Source organism: Macaca mulatta, chromosome 1, assembly GCF_049350105.2.
Source record: "Macaca mulatta isolate MMU2019108-1 chromosome 1, T2T-MMU8v2.0, whole genome shotgun sequence".
Lineage (NCBI taxonomy): Eukaryota > Metazoa > Chordata > Mammalia > Primates > Cercopithecidae > Macaca > Macaca mulatta.
The window spans coordinates 117,541,647-117,563,397 of NC_133406.1; the positions used below are offsets into that span (position 1 = coordinate 117,541,647).

The 21,751-nt window shown below is 45.4% G+C and overlaps 1 non-coding gene across 1 annotated transcript; it reads left to right on the plus strand.

The window, feature by feature from the left end:
* Positions 1-14,054: 14,054 nt before the first annotated feature.
* Positions 14,055-14,126, plus strand: TRNAH-GUG (transfer RNA histidin (anticodon GUG)). Its single transcript has one exon. It is a non-coding gene; the product is annotated as a tRNA-His (tRNA).
* The last annotated feature ends 7,625 nt before the right edge of the window (positions 14,127-21,751 follow it).

The following is a 21,751-nucleotide window of genomic DNA, read 5'->3' on the forward strand; positions in this document are numbered from 1 at the left end:
GAACCCTGCACCCAACAGGCACCTTGTGCAGACCTGGACCCTTAGGGCTATTGGCTCATGTTCCTTTGGTTCTTCTATCAAACATCATAAGTAGAAACTGAGCTCTTTGGCTTTTACCCACTACTATGGCTATAGTACATTTTCTCTCTCCCATCTCTCTCATTTTTGTATCATGATTTTTTGACATCAGTGGCACCAGTGTGGGTTTCTGGTTTTGATGTTATCGAGTGAACTTCTGGGATCGTTTTATGACTATATAACAGTTGGTATTAAATTCTTCTATTGGTGAAGATTTGTGTTGTTCCCAGTTTTTCCTTAGTATAAATATGAGATTAATAAGAACATTTTTGGTAGAAGCCTTGTTGGATATATTGTTCATTTAATGGGGGTAATCAATAAAAGTAAGTGTGCTTCCTTTTTAGGTAGGCTTAACACAGTGAGAAACTACCATTTATTAGAAAAGCTGTTGTGCTAAATGTAATCCAACTAACATCACACAGCAATATCATACACACTCTGTATGAGGAAGTGGGAGAGGCAATGTCTTTCAAAATCAGTTTTTCTGTGGTTCCTTTCATTTTGTTGTGAACCCTTCATGGCATCTTTGAAGGTGGCTGTGGTCACACCAAGTGTCACCACCAGCCTATTCAAGTCCCGCCGCAGAGCCATGGAGTGATATACCAGGGCAGACCAGCCCAGTCTCAGGCTCATAAACACCAGGCAGGAATAGATGCCTATGAAATGAGAAGGGTCAGATGATTCCTCACTCTCTTGCCATGTCTGTGCCTCTCTTTGCAGGTGCCATGTCGCTAAAATCAATTGCTCGCACTTATTTTGTCAAAGATAAAGTCAGGCATTAGTCAAAGCTGTGAAAACAGATTTTATTCAGTAACTACTGACCAAAGCAGAAGGGGCTGAACTCCATTGCATTTGTGGAGAGCCGATGGCATTCTAATTGGAGAGTGAGGCAGGGGAGAGGGCAGGGGTCAGGGCACAAGTGAAATATTACAAAATATTGGTCATTGTAAGCTTCTGCCTCATCAGGACAGCTGTATCTGCCAGCTGGCAATATTAGACATTAGGATTCTAACCTCCCACAGAGACCCGGAGACAGAGATTCAGTCCTTCCTGAGGACGACACCTCAAAGGAATGGCTTTCAAATCCTGTGGAAAGACACACTGGAGTCCCTAGGAGATACACACATTTCTCAAAGGGATGGAGGAAGGATTCCCTTCTTAGTAAGTGTTATAAGAAAGAACCTACCATCATCAGCAGATATTGGCCAGAATTAAACTAAGTTCCCCTGGCAGCCTTGAGCTTTCTTAGGTAGGCTTTGTCATGGGAGCCTAGGGTCATCCATGGGACATCGTCATATGCTATTAGAAGCCATGATAGAGTCTGATCATCTCTTAGCGCAGAGGTTTAAACTGAGTGTTTGCTGAGTTTGGTGGTTCTCACTTTCCATCCCCCCATTCCATGGCCAGGATTTTACTGGACTCTGATAGATGGACAAGGCCACGGGCCATTTTCAGTGACGTTCAAGCAACCCAGGCATATCTATTGATATCTGAATGAAAATAAAGGGCCTGTAATCCCAGCACTTTGGGAGGCCGAGACGGGCGGATCACGAGGTCAGGAGATCGAGACCATCCTGGCTAACACGGTGAAACCCCATCTCTACTAAAAAATACAAAAAAACTAGCCGGGCGAAGTGGCGGGCGCCTGTGGTCCCAGCTACTCGGGAGGCTGAGGCAGGAGAATGGTGTAAAACCCGGGAGGCGGAGCTTGCAGTGAGCTGAGATCCGGCCACTGCACTCCAGCCTGGGCGACAGAGCCAGACTCAGTCTCAAAAAAAAAAAAAAAAAAAAAAAAAAGAAAATAAAGGAAACCATGAGATTGAGAGTGGGCCCCACAATAGGTATGCGTTACCAATATTCAGGAGATAAACAAAAATATTTCTAGACTTTGTCAAGATGAAAAGCGACTTATGCAGCCAGGATGAAATTCAAACCTACATTAGCAAAGTATACAGCTTATTGACATTATGTATAAGGAAACCATGGCAAAATGACAATCCACAAGTGGCAATGGTAGGTACGAGTAGGGAGAGACTCCATAGGTCAAAATTATCCTCACGTTAAATGAAACCTACATGTTGCTACAGTAAGGGAACGGAAGCCAATGTTATGCTGGAATATATTAATTGTCATGGGATAAACAGGCAGGACATGATGCTACATTTGTTAATCACTTCTATTGAGAGTATTTGTGAAAGTTAATTTTTGTGTCAATTTGACTGGGCCAGGGAGTGCCCAGATATTTGGTTAGACGTGATTTCTCACTGTGTCTCTGAGGGTGTTTCTGGAAGAGATTGACATTTGAATCAGCAAACTGAGTGAAGCAGATTGCCCTCCTGAGTGTGAGTGGGCCTCATCCAACCCATGGACGGCTTGAATAGCATGAAGGGTTAAGAAAGAAGTTTTTCTGCTCCACTGTCTTTGAGCTGGGACGTCAGTCTTCTGCCTTAAGCCTTGGACTTGGTCTTGAACTATATTTGACTCTCCTAGGTCTAGAGCTTACTCAGAGTAGAACTTGGGCTTCTCTGCTTCTCTGTGTGTGTGTGTGTGTGTGTGTGCGTGCGTGTGTGTGTATCCTACTCATTTTCTTTCTCTGGAGAACTAAGACTAATATAGTATTATAGGACAGTTCCCAGTTTTTGTCTTTATTCTTTTGAAAGGTGTAAAATAAATAAATAAAATAAAACCCTGGAGGGTTCTCAAAGAAGAACAGTAAGGATTACTAGAAGTTTTAAATTTTTAGGAAAAGCACTAAGAACAGCTTTTGTTAAAACTGTCTTCAAGAAAATTATGGGTATTGGGAAAAATATTTTTGCCTTAATGTTTTAAAGCAAAGGCATGATTAGTCAAGGAGAAATATACTTAGGTTTTTAAAGGTAATTGTTATGTTTTAATAACTCACATACAATCTTAGGAACTCAGGAGAAAAAGAGAGGTCCCTTGTACCCTTTACTCAGTTTCCTCCAATGGTAACGTCTTGGTAATATTTCCAAAATGGTAATATTTGCAAATATAGCAGATGTATTGCAAATGCCACAGTACCAGGAAGTTGACATTGATACAAGCAAGGTAGAGAACATTTCCATCAACACCAGGATTCATCATGTTGCCTTTTTATAGCCGTGACCCTGTCTCTTCAGTGCTGCTCCTCCTTCCCTCCTTAACCCCTGGCAACTTCTAATCTATTCCCCATTCATAGAATTTATTCTTTTCAAGAATGTTGCATAAATGGAATCCTACATGTCACCTTTGGGATTACCCTTTGTCCACTCAGCATAATTCTGTGGAGATTCATCCAGGTTATTGTGGGTGTCAATAGCTTGTTGTTTTTAAAAAAATTAATGTGGACTATTCAATGCTATGGATATATACCAGTTTGTTCAGCCATTCTCCTCATGAAACTCGTCTATACATTTTTTTCCCCAGTTTTGGCTATTAAAAACAAGGCTGCTATAAACTTTAAGTACATGGATTTTGTGTGAACATAAGTTTCTATTTCTCTGTGATAAACACAGGAAATGCAATTCCTAGGTGGTATGGTAGTTGCATATATAGTTTTAAAAGTAAAAACTATACAGACATTCTCCAGAGTGGAGAATGTAAACTTTTACATTTCCATCAGCAATGTATGAGTGATCCAGCTTTCTCTGAATCCTTGACAGAACTTGATTTGGTTACGCTTTTCTTTTGGCCATTCTGATAGGTATGTAGCAATGTCTCATTGTGATTTTAATTAGTATATCACTAGTTGCTACTAATGTTCTGATTTCAACATATGAATTTGGGGGCCTAGGCACAATGCATCCCATAACAATGTGCATTCTGGTGTAGTTGGGTGTTCTAAAATTGTCAATTTAAGCCCCGCTGGTTGATCATGCTGTTGGGTTCTTCTATATTCCTGTTGATCTTCTATCTGGTTGTTGTATAAATTGTTAAGAAAGGGGGATGTTGGTCGGGCGCGGTGGCTCAAGCCTGTAATCCCAGCACTTTGGGAGGCCGAGACGGGCGGATCACGAGGTCAGGAGATCGAGACCATCCTGGCGAACACAGTGAAACCCCGTCTCTACTAAAAAAATACAAAAAACTAGCCGGGCGAGGTGGCGGACGCCTGTAGTCCCAGCTACTCGGGAGGCTGAGGCAGGAGAATGGCGTGAACCCGGGAGGCGGAGCTTGCAGTGAGCTGAGATCCAGCCACAGCACTCCAGCCTGGGCGACAGAGCCAGACTCCGTCTCAAAAAAAAAAAAAAAAAAAAAAAAAAAAAAAAGAAAGGGGGATGTTGAAGCATATAGCTATATTTATGAATTTGTCTAGTTCTCTATTCAGTATTTTCAGTTGTTGCATAGACATTTATGACTTTTGGGGGAGGAGTTGGTGGATTGGTTGTTTCCTCCTTATATAATGTTCCTCTCTGTCTCTGATTAGTTTCTTTGTTCTGAAATATACAATATCTGGCATTAATGTAGCCAGCCTTGCTTTCCTTTGTCTAAGGTTTGCATGATATATCTTTTTCCATCCTTTTGATTTCAACTTTCCTGTATCATCATATTTGAAGGTAGTCTCTGTGTAGCCAGGATATAGTTGGGTCATGTCCATTAACCTACTCTGCCAATCTGTGTCTTGTAATTGGTGTACTTAGGCCATTGATATTTAATATGATGATTGATATGGTAGGCCTTAAGTCTGCCATTATATTTTTTTCTTTTCTGTTTGTTCTCTCTGGTGTCTTCTTCTGGATATGCTTTCTTTTTCTTACCTTCCTGTGGTGACTTGAACATCTTTGAGAATGGTGTTTTACCTTATCTATAGTGTTTTTGAGTATATCTGTTTGCATAGCCCTCTTGGTTTTCCCAGATATTCATATGTCTGTGCATCTATATCTTACCACACAGTATACTGTCATTGTTTTACCAGTTTGAGTGAATGATAGATGAGTTACCTCCCTTGCAGGTCTCTTTACCCTCCCAGTTTATTGTTGTTTCAAACATTTTCTTTATGGAGAGTTAGAACCACATTGAATGATGCTATGATTTTTTTCTGAAGCTGTCAATCATAGTTTAGAAAACTCAAGGAAGAAGGACGGCCTATTTTGCTTACTTTTTGTTTTGTTTTGTTTTGTTTAATTTTCTTTCTGATGTCCCAAGGTTCCTTCTTTAATCATTTCCTTTCTGTCTAGAGAACTCCCTTTAGCCTTTCTTTTAAGGTAGAACTGCTGGTCAGAGATTCCCTTAGCTTTTCTTAATCTGAAACTGTTTTGATCTTCCCCTTAATCCCTGAAAGATGTTTCTGCTGGAGAGAGGAGTCTGGGCTGACAATTGTTTTCTTTCACGGCTTGAAAAGCACTGGGCAACTTCTTTCTGCCTCTATGGTTTCTGATGAGAAATCCATCATCACGAGAATTGTTTTTCCTTTCTAGGTGAAGTGTCACCTTTCTCTGTTGCTTTCAAGATATTTTCTTTGTCTTTCATTTCCTACATTTTATTTTTTCACATGTCTTGCCATAGACTTCTTTCGGTTTTTTATCTTATTTCGGGTTCTCACAGTTTCTTGAACCTGTAGGTTAATGTCTCTTGCCAACTCTGGGAAGCTTTCAGCCATTTACTTCTTTATGTTTTCAGCCTTGTCCTCTTCCTCTTCCCCTTCCAGACATAGATAACAACATGAAAGTGAGACCATTCAAGGTAGTTTCACAGGTCCCTGAGGTTCAGTTCACTTTGTCACCCAGTCTATTTTTCCCTTGTTAAAATTGTGTAATTTCTAATTTTTCATCTGCAGTGGATGGATTTCTTTGCTCTGCACCATCCATTCTGCTGTTGAGCCTATGTGCTGGACTTTTTATTTTGGTTTTTGTATTTTCCACTTCTAAAACTTCCATTTGGGCCGGGCGCGGTGGCTCACGCCTGTAATCCCAGCACTTTGGGAGGCGGAGGCAGGCGGATCACAAAGTCAGGAGATTGAGACCACGGTGAAACCCCGCCTCTACTAAAAATACAAAAAATTAGCCGGGCGCGGTGGCGGGTGCCTGTAGTCCCAGCTACTTGGGAGGCTGAGGCAGGAGAATGGCAGGAACCCGGGAGGCGGAGCTTGCAGTGAGCCGAGATCGTGCCACTGCACTCCAGCCAGGGGGAGAGAGCGAGACTCCGTCTCAAAAAACAAACAAACAAACAAACAAACAAAAAACTTCCATTTGTTCCTCCTTTAAGTCTTGTATTTATTTGCTAAGGCTTTCTATTTGTCCATTTGTTTCAAATGTGCTCATAACTATGAAATCATTGTCATCAGGTTTGCTTGCTTTAAAATCTTTGTCAGACAATCCCAACACCTCTCTCATCTTATTGCCAGTGTGTATTTGCTGTCTATTTTCATTCAGAATAAAATTTTCCTGGTTCTTAGTGTGATTAATGATTTTCAATTGAAACTTGGACTTTTGGACATTATGTTATCAGACTCTCGATTTTATCGAAACCTTCCGTTTTAACTACCTTTTTCTGAGTCTGCTTCTGTAGGGGAAGGGGAGTGGCGCCATCTCATTGTAGCCAGGTGTGTGTAGAAATCCAGGTTTCTCACCTGACCTACCTCTGTTGACACCCTGAGTGGGGGGCCCGCGAGGAAAGAGCACGGGGATGAGGCCCCTGAGCTTGGATGAAGGGCAGGCAGCGAGGGTCCTATGGTTCCTGGGAGGACCAGAAAGGTCGGTACCCTTTCAACTCCAAGAGCCCTGACAGCAGGCGCCAGGGCTAAGGCCCCAAGGCGGGGTCCACAGCCCTGGAGGGGTGGCGTCCACACTCCTGCGCGCCCGGGACTCCGACGCTCAAAACCCGCCGCTGCCGCAGCTTCCGGGAGAAGCAGTCGGGCGAATCCCGCATACCAGCGCTTAGTTCTGGAACTGGATACCCCGCGGAAAGAATCCGGATACCGGAGCCCGGTTATAGGTCTCCAGGGTCTTCATTTCGGGAGCAGGCGGGGAACCCTCAGCCCGGCGGTATCGCAATCTGCAGTTTTCTTGCCTGAGGGATCGCAGGTGCTTCCCTTTTGCCAGCAATTTGCTGGAGGCGCGGAAATGTGGAGATGCAGTCGAATTTCATCTGTCATAGGCAGCAATATGCAGTTACTCAAAGCGACGCCCAAGATTTTCGTAGATGTGTCCTCAAGGGGCGGTGCTCGGCTGGTTTACTTAGAGTAGGGACAGCAAGTTCGCCTCGCACATGAAAGGTGGTTTTCAAAATGTCCCTCCCTCCCTCCCTCCCTCCCTCCCTCCCTCCCTTCCTTCCTTCCTTCCTTCCTTCCTTCCTTCCTTCCTTCCTTCGAGAGGGGAGTGGAGCTGAGGGGTGGGATGGGGGAACTTAGCTGCATCTTTGATCAGAAGAAGCACGGGAGGAGTTCCATTACTACCTGAAACCCCGCTGAGCACTAGGAACCAGGCCCGGTTTGCCCGCTGTGAGTTGGATCGGAGGCGAGGGCGCCGGATCAGGTGGACGTCACGTTAGCTTTAGATCCAGAAATTTCCAGTCTTCTCATCTATCGCTGAAATCTTTCTGAACATTTCAAGCTGACAGCTACAATGTCTCTGAAACCAAGGAGCTCTTTTCTGTGAAGCCCACTTGGCTTCCTCGCGCCCCGACCTCAGTTGCGGAACCGGTTGAATTGCGTGGCTGAACAAAAGAAAACGAACCTAAATCTGCACCTGGAGCTCGAGCCAAAGACCGCTCAATTCAGTTTCATGCTCTACGAATAGAGCTAGTTGGGGGCAAAAGGGGACCCCTACACATGTCTTTATGGGTAGAGCCCCTTGAGCCAGTTCAGAGATCAGGAACCAGAAGGACTCCGCGCATCACCCGCTGAGAGCCAAGCCCGCACTTGGGTGGCAAGGAAACTGAGGCTCAGAAAGACAGCAAGTGCTTGGCTCTGCCTCACACCGTGCTACAGCTAGGCTAGAATGGAACACCGCTCAGTTTCCTTGTGGCCTGGCCTCAATACAGCCCAACGCAGCGGCCAGGCTGTCAGAGGTGGGAGGTATTGAGCAGCTGGGCAGTGACTGCTTGGGGCCCTGCGGGCCTGCAGCCCCCTTGGGTCACAAAGAGCTGCTTTCAGTTGGGCTTTCCTCCTCTTAGAAAGTTAATCCTTACCTTCTCTTGTTTCCTCTGACAAGGAGAGTGTTGTGTCTGTTCTTTTCCCTGGTGGTCTAGTGGCTAGGATTTGGCGCTCTCACCGCTGGGGCCCGGGTTCAATTCCCAGTCAGGGAACATGTTTTGCAACATCCCCAAATTGTGTGTGAAGATTTGATAGAGAAACCCACAGGTGATGATTAAAATGCAGAAATATGTTCCCAGCAGCAATATTTGTAATAATAAATGTTCGTCACTTAGGAAATGTTATATGTTGTAATCCCTCCATACCATAAAAAGATATGCAATTATTTCAAAGATGGATGTAGATAATGATAATAGCCACCATGAGGCCACCGATGATAATGATAGTAATAATGGCTGATGCTCTTGGAGTATTTACTATGCATTTGGGCAGGGGTTCAATGTTTTACTGCCGTGTCTTATTTAAACTTGGAACAACCCATTCGGAAACACATTCCTATTGGGCCCATTTTACAGTGCGGAAATGGAGGCATAGAAAACCTGAGTGACTTCAGAGTCACACCGCCACGGAATGAGGCTATCTGCTCGCGTCTACGGCTTCATGGAGAGAAGAGTCCAAGGTTCTCTTGTTCTTCTGCTAGGGATTGTCATCTTCTCAGAGATGTGGAGCCTGAAGAATCAGGTAAGGCAGGTGTGAGGAGGAGGGAGGGAGAGAAAGGAGGTGTGTATTGGGCTTGGGATAAGCAGGTTCTGGAGCTCCAGAACTGAGCTTTTGCCTAAGATGCACCTTTTGTAAATAGCATTTATTTTCCCAACAAACCCTTAAGCCTTCAGGCAGGATTTTCCTCATCTCACTTGAAGCAGATGGGCAACAAAGACCCCATATATCTGGACGTGGAAGAATGAAGGTCCGAAAAGAACAGTTACAAGGTTAACTACGTCTCTGCGTGGAACAGGATGAGTCTTTAGTTTTTTTGCCGATGACTGCCCTGATTGCTCCACAAAGAGACATGTGGTGCCTGGAAATCTGAGGACATTTGCCTCAGACACCTGTCTATTATTAAATGCCCCCATCCCCAGGCTGCGTATCCTCACTTCTTTGTGCCATTGCACAGGTTTTAGATGCCTGAGGGCGTGGTGACAAAGAGGGCAGAAGTCGTGTGTTTGGGTACATTTCCGAGTTGACACCAGGTCGTGTGAGTGGAGGCAAGATGCAGGAATGCCGGATCCACGACATTCTCCCCGGCCCACACTGCCTCTTGCGCTTCCCCCTATCAGAAGTGACCCCACTGCACCTGACCACTGTAGCCTACTGGTCTGAAGTCAGCCACTTCCTCATCCTTCACTATGCTTTATTTGTCATGCTCACCGCTTGCATTCCCTGTGCCCAAAAGGAGAAATGCTTGTGGGGAGGACACCAGCCGGTTGTGTTCCCACTGCCCGGTCCCTTCTTGATGCCTCCAGATGTGGGCTCGGTGGGGCAGGACTTGCTCACCATGCAGCTACTCACCTAGAGCAAGGCTTCACACCTCGTGAGCACCCAATGCTCGGTGAATGAAGGCGTTCCAATGCAGGTTTCTGAGCGACATCAAGAATTCTACTGGACTTCCCACTTTTAGTCCTTTGAATAATTCGGGTAATGGGAAGATAGAAAAAGCTTTTCAAACCTGGGTGTTCTTTGTAAGGTTTATTCCAAGTCTAGAGGCCCCTTCTGGAATAAGCTCCCCTCTCTGTAAGGGGACACTCCCCCAGCCTGTGGGACTCTGTAGGCAGAGAGGAAGGTAAACCCTGAACATTGAAGAGGAGGAGAAGAAAGTGGGTAATACTGGCGGCAGCCTGGAGTATGAGAGACAGACAGACAGACACAGGCGCACAGACACAGATGGAGAGGTTGGAAAGGCAGGGCCGGGTCAAGGAGGAGTCAGGAAGCAAAAGGACCTATACGTCCAAGAGCCAGATTTAGGGTGTAAATGTCAGAGTTCAGTTTTGCTGAAGAGAGTCAACAAAAGAACCAAGGCAAAGGGAGCCAATAACTCTAAGGATCCAGGTCTGCGTAAGAACCATGGTCAGGTGCAGGATCCTATGGCTCCAGAGATTTGTCTCCAGTGAGATGAGTTTTACAGAAAAACAAAACAAAACAAAACAAACACCACCAAGGAAGGAATAACACAGAGGTAGTTATTAATGTGCTAATTCACCTTTGTCTAGGAGGGAGAACAGTCTGTAGATCGTTTGCATTCAACAAAAGCAGAATGCAATTCATAAAGAAAAGAGAAGAGGAACAAATGTCTAGAAGGAGCCATTCTTTCCTCTCCTATTTGATAAGCCTCTTGACAGGAAGCAGTTCAGGGTCCCTCCAGCCAGTTTTCTCTGGACTCAGTTAGGTAGATCATCAGAGAAAACAATTACAATTATTGGAAGACTTTCTAAACATCTTGGAGGTTTAGCTGTGGAACATGTGCCAGAGATTATCTCTGGGCAGTCAGTGTCCACCATGTCTTTCTGCTGCGTCTACTGCTTAGGTAAGTCAGGTGGACACCACCCCCTCACTGGTACATCAGACTGATGTATAGAAACTTTGCTGTGCTGGCAAGAGCACGAAGGAAAAGGCTCTCTCACTGAGTTGGAAAAATATATTGGAAGATAAATTGGCACACCTCCTGTTGAAGTCAAACTAAGAACACGTAAAGAGATGCCTTCGGCTCCTGGCAATGTTGGAGTAACAGCTGCCTGATTTACTCTCCTGCCTGAAATCTGCCCACTGCTCCTCTCTGCAAACAAACAGGTGCCTGTAATCCCAGCAGTTTGGGAGGCCGAGGTGGGCTGATCCCTTGAGTGCAGGAGTTTCAGACCAGACTGGGCAACATGACGAAACCTCATCTCTACCAAAAAAATTCAAATAATTATCCAGGCATGGTGGTGTGTGCCTGTAGTCCCAGCTACTCAGGAGGTTGCAGTGGGGGGATCGTTTGAGCCTGGGAGGCAGAGGTTGCAGTGAGCCAAGATTACACCACTTAAGTCCAGCTTGGGCTACAGGGTGAGACCTTGTCTCATGAAAGCAAGGAGGGAAGGAAGGAAGGAAGGAAGGGAGGAAGAGAGGGAGGGAGGGTGGGGGAGGGAGGGAGGGAGGGGCCGGATGCGGTGGCTCATGACTGTAATCCCAGCAATTTGGGAGTCTGAGTCAGGTGGATCACAAAGTCAGGAGATGAAGACGATCCTGGCTAACACCGTGAAACCCCCGTCTCTACTCAAAATACAAAAAATTAGCTGGGTGTGGTAGCACATGCCTGCAGGTCCAGCTACTTGTGAGGCTGAAGCAGGAGAATCACTTGAACCTGGGAGGCGGAGGTTGCAGTGAGCCGATATCACGCCACAACCACAATATTAGAGATGATAAATTTGCTGGATGGGATTAACAGCAGATCAGACGTTGCAGAAGAAATGATCAGGGAACATAGGACCATGAATAATTGGAAATATGCAAAATGAAACTCACAGACAAAAGAGAATTTTTTTAAATGAAATGATTATCAGTGAACTGTAGGGCAGACTTAACAGGTCTAAATTATGAGCCACCCCCCTCCCTCCCTCCCTCCTTCCTTCCTTCCTTCCTTTCTTCCTTCCTTCCATGAGAGACAGGGTCTCACCCTATAGCCCAAGTTGGACTTCAGTGGTGTAATCTTGGCTCACTGCAACCTGAGCCAGGAGTCCCTGAGAAGGAGCAGGGAGGAAAGGAAACATTTATTTTCTTTCTTTGTTATTTTTATTAGGAATGGGGTCTCAGTACATTGCCCAGGCTGGTCTTGAATTTCAGGCCTCACTCAACACTTCCTGACTTGGCCTCCAGAAGGTGTGAGCCACTGTGCCCGGCCAATGTCTGAAGAAACAATAGCTGAAAACTTCTCAATCATAACAAAAATTACAAATCCAGTGACCCAAGGAGCTGAGGAAACCGAAGCACAAGAAACATGAAGAAAACCACTCCCGGATCCATCAAAATAACATTGCTCAAATCCGGCCAGAAGAAAAAGACATTGCACATACACAGGAACAAAGATGAGGATTGCGTCAGCTTCCTTTCTGCTCCTGCCGGCCTCTACCAGGAGCAGCAATGCACGCGAGCAGAGAACCAACATCTTTAAGGTACTGAGGGCAGGGGAAGTTAGCCTAGAATACTATGCCAGAAAAAATAAATTCTCAAAACTGGAAGTGAAATAAGGACATTTAGAGATGTACAAAAGCTGACCAAATTCACTACCAGCCCGCCCACATTACAAGAAACGTCAAAGGAGTCCTCCAGGCAGAAGGAATCCAATACCAAATGAAAATCCAGATCTACACGAGGAAATGAAGAACACCAGAAATGGGTAACTGTCCTAGGTATTTTTTTTCATTTTGTAAATTTCTTTTGTAAAAATTTGACCATTTAAACAAAAGCACCAACAATGGGCTGTGGGGTTTATAATATGCATAAAAGCAAAGTGCATGTCAGTAGTAGCGTCAAGGCCAGAAGGTGCGGTTTAATATCACTTGAAGGTTGACTGTGATCAGTTAAAAAGGTTTGCTCTAAGCCCTAAGGCAATTACTAAAATAACAAAAGAAAGAGTTATAGCTAATAAGCCAACAGAGGAGAGAGAATGGAATGATATAAAAACCGTGTGAACACTATGATAGAGTAATTGCTCTTCCTATATCTTCACCTCTATCTATAGAAATACTTACACCAGTGGCTGAAAATGCCGGTACAAGAATGACTAGAGCATTATATGTAATAGTAAAATCACAGAACCAATTTAACCTCAAAAGCGTATGGAAAGGGCTAAATGGATGGGGGAGAGGGAGAGAGATAGAGAGAGAGAGAGAGAGAGAGAGAAGAGAGAAGAGAGCAAGCGAGAGAGAGAGAGAGAGAGAGGGAAGAGAGAAGAGAGCAAGCGAGAGAGAGAGATCCCAGAATCCTAGCGGACCTTGATTTACGTCCTCATGTACGCGAGACACGGAGGAGAGGAGGGTAAAGTTGGTCTCGCTCTGCCTTTCCATGAGAGCACGTGCTGGACAGAAGAAAGTTGCCAGCGGTTTAAGCATTTTTAAAATGCAAGAAATGTTCCATACAACGGGCTCGAACCACCCACTTCCAGACTTGGAAGCAAGTACACTACCCGACTGCGACACAGGAACAGTCAACTGTCGCTCTCGTATCACCACGCAGAGCAAGCGCCCATCCAACGTTAGGTGGAGCCATCGCCTTTTGTAGTACAATTGTGCAGCTCCAAAGCCTCGCAAAACCGGAGAGGCGCATCTTGCCGGCTACGGTTGAAACCTGTGCATTGGGTGATTCTGAAGCTGGAAGGGCAGCGGAATGGCCTTCGCCCCGTCCTGCCCCTTGCAGGCGTCAGACCCGGCATCCCAGCAAACGCCCGGCTCGGCGACTCCCTGGGCCTGAGCGCGTCGGTCCCAAGGGAAGCAAGCAGAACGCCCCGTGGGCTCCAGTGATGGCTCTTCCCTTTCTTGGCTCCGCCTTCACCTGACTCTCTACACTGCTTGCGCTCCCCTCTCTCACCTCGGCTTCCGTCGGTGGGGCGGGAGAGAGGAAGGGTGAAAAGTAGAAATACGGAGAAGCGGGAGAGAAGCAGAGGAGGTGCGGACGAGAACAGAGAGAGCCCCCGAAAGAGGCTGGTGCAGGGAGGCCCAGGCTGGAGTGAAGGAGATGAGAATTGTTCTCATCACGTATGAGAATTGGGAGGAAGGGAGGGAAAAGCAGAGCTGGCAAGAAGGAAAGAAAAGCGCGAGCCCCCTGTGGCTGTCTGGGAAGAAATCCGCCTAATAATCGAAATCTATTGACCTCAAAATTACTAAAGCAAGTTCAGACATCGCCGGTTGGCCTGTGGCTCGCCGTGATCGTATAGTGGTTAGTACTCTGCGTTGTGGCCGCAGCAACCTCGGTTCGAATCCGAGTCACGGCAGCGTCGTTTGTCCAGGCCGTCAGTTGTACCTTTTTGCTCCCCGGAGCAACCAGGTGCGTCAGGGGAAGGAAAAGAGATCTCACAGCTCACTAACCTGGCGAGGAATCCAAGGGAAGCCCTGGACGTGCTCTGTCCTGTTTCTGAGACTCACACAGCAAATAACCCAGTCAGTCCTGTTGGTGGCTTACACGGAGGCAATGGTGTGCTCAGAACCATTTTTCTGGTCACTGGGGGCAGGTCAGGGGAAGGAGAAGAGACCTCACAGCTCACTAACCTGGGGAGGAGTCCAAGGGAAACCCTGGACATGCACCCTCCTGTCTCTGAGCCTCACAGAGCAAATAACCCAGTCAGCCGTGTTGGTCGTGGCTTACACGAAGGCAATGGTGTGATCAGAACCTGTTTTCCAGTCACAGGGGCTGTTACACATGAAACAACAACAAGCTTTTTAATGACTTTAAACTCGAAACTGTTTGTTGTGGCCTACAGTGGCTTGTCTCCGAGCCTGTGGCCAAGTTTGTATGCCAACAGGAAAGTGTGGGGAAAGACAATCTCTTGCAGGGGTCTTTCTACCTCCACTCTGCTGGGTAGAAACGGGCCTTGGGCCTGGAGCACTTCCTTCCCAAGAGACAAGGAGTCCTCACAGCCTGTGCTGGACTCACCCCCTTGTGTGGGAGTATATTTCCCCAGATCTGACTTAGTGTGTACCCCTTTGTTCCACTTAAACATGTGCATCAACTGGCACCTGGCCAGCTGCTGTATCTGCCCCCCTCTGAGGGCAGGGGGCGAGGCCCTTTCTGCTTCTCAAGAGGCTGTGTGTGCAGGCCAAACGGAGGAACCTGCTGGCCATGGGGGACCAACGCCCACAACTGAAGCGGAGCCCATACCTGCTCTGTCTCCTCTCTGTGTGAATAATGTGTTGTTTTTCCGTCAAGTGCTTGACTGCGTTGCGTTTTCCTTGGCGACTCTGATACAAGAGGCTGTGGCCAGAAGTGTTTAAATTCATTTAAACCTAATATCCACCCTTTGAGATGGGTTCTCTTATCATCCTCATTTAATAGGTAAGGACTAAGGCTCAGAAAGGTTAAGAAGGTTGCATGGGTAGTAAGCATCAGAGCTAGGCAGTCTGATTCCGGTATTACTACTAAACTATACCTTATATACTATTACTTTACTAATATATCCCTAAGACGAAACCCCTGAGACCTGTTATCTGCCAGATACTGGGACATCATCCTATGCCCTCCTGGTTGCCTACCTGTCTTTTCCGCAGACCTATATCTGCCATTTAAATCAGTGTCCTTGTGAATACCCAGACATGTTCTTTCTTCCAACTTCCTCAGCTACCCTACACCAAGCACGAACTTACACATTTTCAATCCAGAAAGTGCCCAAACAGTGTCCTCCTTACCCAGGCCATGAGGCTGATCTCAGCTCCTCAGCCAGCTTCCCTTCTAGTCCATTTATTGGGAGCTGGGCCTCCAGCTAGGATACTCTCTGGATGAGACTCTCCAGGTCCTTTTTGGCTGGAGCCCTGGAAAGTAGAAAATCGCAGTGCCATCAGACAGCCACCCCTCATCCTCATCAGGGACACTGTGAGGTGAAGACCCCTCCAGGGTGCCAACAGCTCTCAGCTTCCGGGGTCTTTCCAGACTGACAAATAATCACTTGTAACCGAGAGGAGGGACCAGACCTGGCTCTTGAGGTTTTGAGTGACCTTGTTGGCATTCTGCAGCTGGGCCTTCAGATCTTTGATGTCCTTTCCTAGGAGTGAGATGTTTTCTGACTTTCCATATACCCAGAACTCCTCCTGCTTCCCTAGCTGGTTCTCCAAGGGCTTCCTCTTGGAGGAACCAGCCAGCGTTGAACCCCGGCGCACCTGCTCAGAGCACAGCCCCTCCATCAGGACCATCTCCTTGAGGCTGTTGTGCTCCTCACACTCTGAAAAAGGACAAAGATGTCTTCCTGAATAACAGTTGGATGTGCTGTTGTGGTCACTGCCTTTGAGAGGAGGCAGGTTTGGTCATGAGTACAATAATTACTAGGGAAAAAGTTGAAGAAGTACTTTATTCAACCCCAACACTGTACTAGGCATTCAAATACAATATTTCTTATCCTCCTTATACCTGCAAGTTAGGTATCATCACTTTCTATTTTACTGACTGGGGAAACCAAAACTTAAAGAGAGGTGGTAAACTAGCTTGTTCCAGATCACTCAAACTAGCACATGGCAGAACCAGAATTCAAATCCTCCAATGTCCTGTGTTCGTTCCACAAACACTGATGTTTCTTAAGACATTAACATGGCCTTATCTATTTAGGATGGCCACAAGAATGTAGGACAAGCTATTCCTGCATGCTGAAAGTTAAATGCTCTCTAAATTTTCCTATAATTTAAAAGTTTATTGGGTTACAACTGTGTGAAAAATAGGTATAAGAAAATAAGACTTTGAATAAATATATCAGCATGTTAACGTCAGTGTATTAAGGCAGTGGTAGTCAGAATGAAAACTAAACCATGGCATTTTACCAGATGTCAGGCACTGTTCTAAAGCATTTTATAAGAATTTACTCATTTAATTGACATTGGTACCTGATGGGGTAGGCAGTTCCTTTGTTACTATTTTAACATATGAAGAAACTGGGACACAGGAAAGTTTACAAATTGGGATTTGAACCAACCAGTCTGGCCCCAGGATCTTTTCTCTTAACTGCCACACTACACTGCCTCAAGAATAAGAGAGATTGTGTTTTTCTTCTCTTCTGGTTTTCAATGTGGTGGGTGGGCCTATAGTTGTAGCCCTTTTATAATGCAAAACAAAATTATTTTTAACTTAGGGTTTGCATGTTTCCAAAACCTCATCTGGTGTCTAAGCAGGCCTTGGTATTTCTATAATAATCAGTTGGATAGAACTTTTTATTATTATTATTATTATTATTATCAGCATGCCAAAAACTAATTGTAGAAATTCAAACTTATACTCAGCCTCATTTTGGGTAAGAGTTCTCCTATTAACCTCCTGTCCTCCTCTTCCCCACTACTTGTCAGATGTGGAACTGGCCAACAGCACCCAAATGTGACAGCTGACTCCAAGGAGGGAAAGTGAGCCCCACACCCTGTGCTCTTACTGGGACTGGTGGTTTCCTCCTGTTCAGCCTCATTCTTGCTTCGGCCACAAGTCCCATAGCCCAGGTCCAGGAGGTCCACCTGGACCTGCTTGCTGAACTGCTTCACCAAGGACTCACCTGCTTGGGAAGAGACAGCAGGTGTTACAGAATGTCTGAATTTCCCACATATGCCCTCAGCCTCAATGGCACATACCCTAACCTTTTGGGGCAGGGAGGTCAGATCCACAGTGGGAGAGAAGCTTCTTTCAACTGGTGGGAGAAGAGACCACCAGCTCCAGGAAGCAGAATTTCTTTCCACAGGAGGAGCCTGCATTTGCCATTGATATACTCCCCTTCAGATAACCTAGGTGTTAGTTGGGACCAGATATCCTTAAGTCAGGGATTGTATACTATCATCTCTAGCAGCCCCATTGAAGCTGGCAAGTGCTTTATCCACAGGGGTTCAATAAATGTGGAATGGAGCTGAACTAATTTAGAGTCCCAAGACACCTAGACCTGTACTGTCCAATAAGAGAGTTAGTAGCCACATATGGCCACTTTATACTAAATTAACTAAAATTAAATAAAACCAAATGTTCAAGTTGCACTAGCCACACTTCATGTGCTCAATAACCACGTTATGTCGGTATAGAACACACAGAAGTTATAAGACATACAGGCTTCTTACGTTACTAGTAAGTCACAGTTACTTACTAAGTATAACTCTGTATTTCTCCAGCTCATTAGCCTGAGCAAAGACAGTGGCTTCTGATAGCAGCAGCTTCTCCTGGAGATCTTGATAGCGTTGTTTGCATTGTGACAGCTGGGAGCGCAGGTGCTGGGTGGACCCTAGTAGGCTAAACGCTGACTGAGGCCCAGGGTCACGAGGCTGGGACTGGTTATCCAACTGTGAAAGGGTCCAATACAGGGATCAGGACAGTCTGAGGTCACCCCCATGCAGTGATGACCACCGCCCCTTCTGAACCCTTTGGACTTTACTCAAGTCTGTCACAGCACTTCTCATGCCATTTGGCAGTGACTTGCTTTCCAGATGGAGCTCCTGGAGCACTGTGATAACGTTTTCCTCATATCTATATCTATAGCACATAGCACAGCACCCATCAAGTCTCCAGAGGAGCTCTCAGGAAATATTTTCTCAGTGATCCAAAAGAGAAGGGGTGTAACCCTCCACTCATCTCCCCTCGCATTCTGTCCCATTGATTCTCTCAGAATCCCTGTATTCTCCATTTTACTGAATCTTTGGCATGCTTACTTCCCTAAAGAGGATCCCAATAACCCATCTGAGGCCCAGGAACAGACACCTGTGATGGGCTGTGACAAAAAAATGGCAGTGATAAGGAAGGGATGTCATTACATACTACTTGTCTGGGCTGCCTCCTAACTGATGCATCCCTGTGTTACAGCAGTTACCACATCCTGTTAAAATTACCTGTTTGTGTGCCATCTTTCCATACCACATTAAGTATCTCAAGGGCAGCCATTGGTTATATTGCCCCATGCCAATGCCTAGTGTGTTATCTGAAAAATTAAGTACTCAAGAAATATTTATATTGTAAAAACCTTTCTAAAGGCTGAATGTAGGCAGAATATTATTACTATTGCCTGTGGTACGCAGAGACCCTTCTCTTGGTACCTCCTGATTCACATGGGAGAATGTTTTAAGGTAAACACTGTCATCTCGAGCACTTCGCCAATTGTTTTTCATTCCATCTAAGCCCCACACTTACTTGGTGGGCATCCACTGTGAAGGTAGCCCCAAGGTCAAGTCTCTGGGGTCTGGGGCAAGTCCTCACATTCACATTCCCCTCCTCTTGGTGTTGGTGCTTCCAAGGAGAACCAACCAGTTCTGTGTTTATTCTGTCCATGGTGCTGGTCAGATGCACAAGGAACTCTGGAGTAAGTTTACTATTCCCTTCCTTGCTACTCAGCACAAGTTGTTCTTTGAGGAGGTTGACGATATTGTGGGCATTCTTCAGCTTTCCTTGGAGCTTTCTGAACTCAGCCCGAAGGCTACTCTCACTCAGACCCTCCTTGGTTATCACAGTCTCAACCATCACCTCGCCCTTCTCCTTGTCTTCCTTGACCTCCCATCCATCAGACATTGCTTCTTCCTTCTGCTCTTTCAGCTCTGCATTCTCAAGGCAAAGGCTCAGCATGGTGTGAGGCTTTGGCAAAGGCTGCAGGAAACACACATAATTGAAGGCTAGGTCTGGACCTGACAGCAGTTCCTATTAGTACCTCTTACCCACATCTCAGCCCACAATAAACTCAGACATACCCCAGAGCATGAAGCAACCTGAGACCTATAACAGCTCCCTAATTTTATATACAAGAAAGTCAAGGCTCAGGAAGAGTAAGAGACTTGCCCAAACTTCCACAGCTTCTTGGTGGCAGCACCATCACTAGAAACCTTGGACTCAAGGCATGCAGGCTAGTTTTCTTTACTTGTGCCATGCAGCCTCATATGTTCTAATTTTTAGTAGCCTCTGGAATAAAAAAGAGTACTTACCACTGTTAAAAAAAATAAGACCTTTTCTGTAACAAATTTATTGTTATAAATTCTGCAGTTCTATTATTTATCATCAGTCAGTTTCAAACCATTGGGACTTAGGAATACAGAATAAATAAATAACACTAATCAGAACTATTATTACAATGAAAATGTACTTAGATAATTGTTTGCTTTATATCTGGCTCACATGATAGAGATAACCTTCTTGAGAGCAGGACTGTGTCTGTCCTATTCATTCCATATCCCAAGTGCCTACAAAAGTGCCTGCCACATAAATCATTTGTATTTGTTGAAGAAATAAAGTGGACCAAACAGCTAATTTTCACCAAGACATTTCAGATAAATTCTTTCCACAACAACAGACTCATACCAGGATTGAGTGGAAGGAAACATGGCTGTAACAAGTTTATTCACTTAACTTCTTTGAGCTTCAGTTTCCTTTTACATAAAATAAGGATGATAACACTTATGTAGTGGAGTTAGCAGATGCTTAAATGAAATTGCATATACGGTATGGCTGGCTCAGGGTCTAACAGGGAAGTCATTCAATCCCTGCTGTACTAGCTGCAGACCTGAGAAATACCAACAGCAGAATCCCATAAGGTGCTTGTTAAAAAAGCTGTAGAGCTAAGGCCTATGAATCCACATTTTAAGTTCCATAGGTGATTTTTTTTTTTTTTTTTTTTTTTTGTAGTTTTAGTAGAGACGGGTTTCACCCATCTACTGAGTAAGGATGGTCTCAATCTTCTGACCTTGTGATCTGCTCGCCTCATCCTCCCAAAGTGCTGGGATTACAGGCGTGAGCCACTGCGCCTGGCTGGGAGTCCAGTTTTTGGTCTGCTTATGTTAATGGACACAAGATCTGATAGATGAAAAGTGTGATAATAAAGTGGCAGTAAGCTTGTGGAGTATCCAATAAACTGAAACACTATTTTTTGAATTGAACTGAAATTTTTGTGTTGTGAAAACGAGAGAGTTTATCCAAAGAAAGATCTGGGCCGGGCGCGGTGGCTCAAGCCTGTAATCCCAGCACTTTGGGAGGCCGAGGCGGGCGGATCACAAGGTCAGGAGATCGAGACCACAGTGAAACCCCGTCTCTACTAAAAATACAAAAAATTAGCCGGGCGCGGTGGCGGGCGCCTGTAGTCCTAGCTACTCAGGAGGCTGAGGCAGGAGAATGGCCTGAACCCAGGAGGCGGAGCTTGCAGTGAGCCGAGATCGCGCCACTGCACTCCAGCCTGGGCAATAGCGTGAGACTCCGTCTCAAAAAAAAAAAAAAAAAAAAAAAAAAAAAAAAAAAAAAAAAAAAAAAAGAAAGATCTGGCTTGGCAGACAGGATGGATGGTGGTCCTCACCGGTTAGATGAGGTCATGACCATGGGATCTCCATGATGAGATCAGTGTCATTATAGAAAATGGAATAAAGACCAAAGTGCTCTCTCTCTCTCTCTCTCTCTCCACCATGCGAGGACAGAAGGAGAAGGTAGTAGTCTGCAAGCCTAAGTGTGCTAGGCAGGAGTAGAAACAGGTTTTAGTGATTGTTGAAACACCCAGGACAGTGCACTACTCTTTGGGAGATGCTGTGCTTGGGTCTGATCATTGGGTTTTGAGATAGAGGGTGGTACATGATGCTGACAGGGAACTCACTGGTGTGTTGAGTTTTAGCATCTGTGACTCTGAGATGCATATGAGGTCTTTATAAATTTAGAAAGTGAGAGTAGAAAGTACAGGTTTGTATTTTAGAAGGAGATTTGGGAATACATGTAGCTCTGGTTGATACAGATAATATGTTAAGGTTTGTTGGCCAGAGCTGATGTGTGTCTTGGGTGTTGGGCAAAGAACAGAGAACAGCCAAAGCTCTTTGAGGTCAAGGTGAAGGGTGATTTCCTTGTTGGACTCAAGTTTATGACTCAGCCTGGACCTAGCTTGGCTTCTCAGCTAGAGAAGAAGCATGATTCCATGTCACACACAGCTCCTGTCTTTGAAAA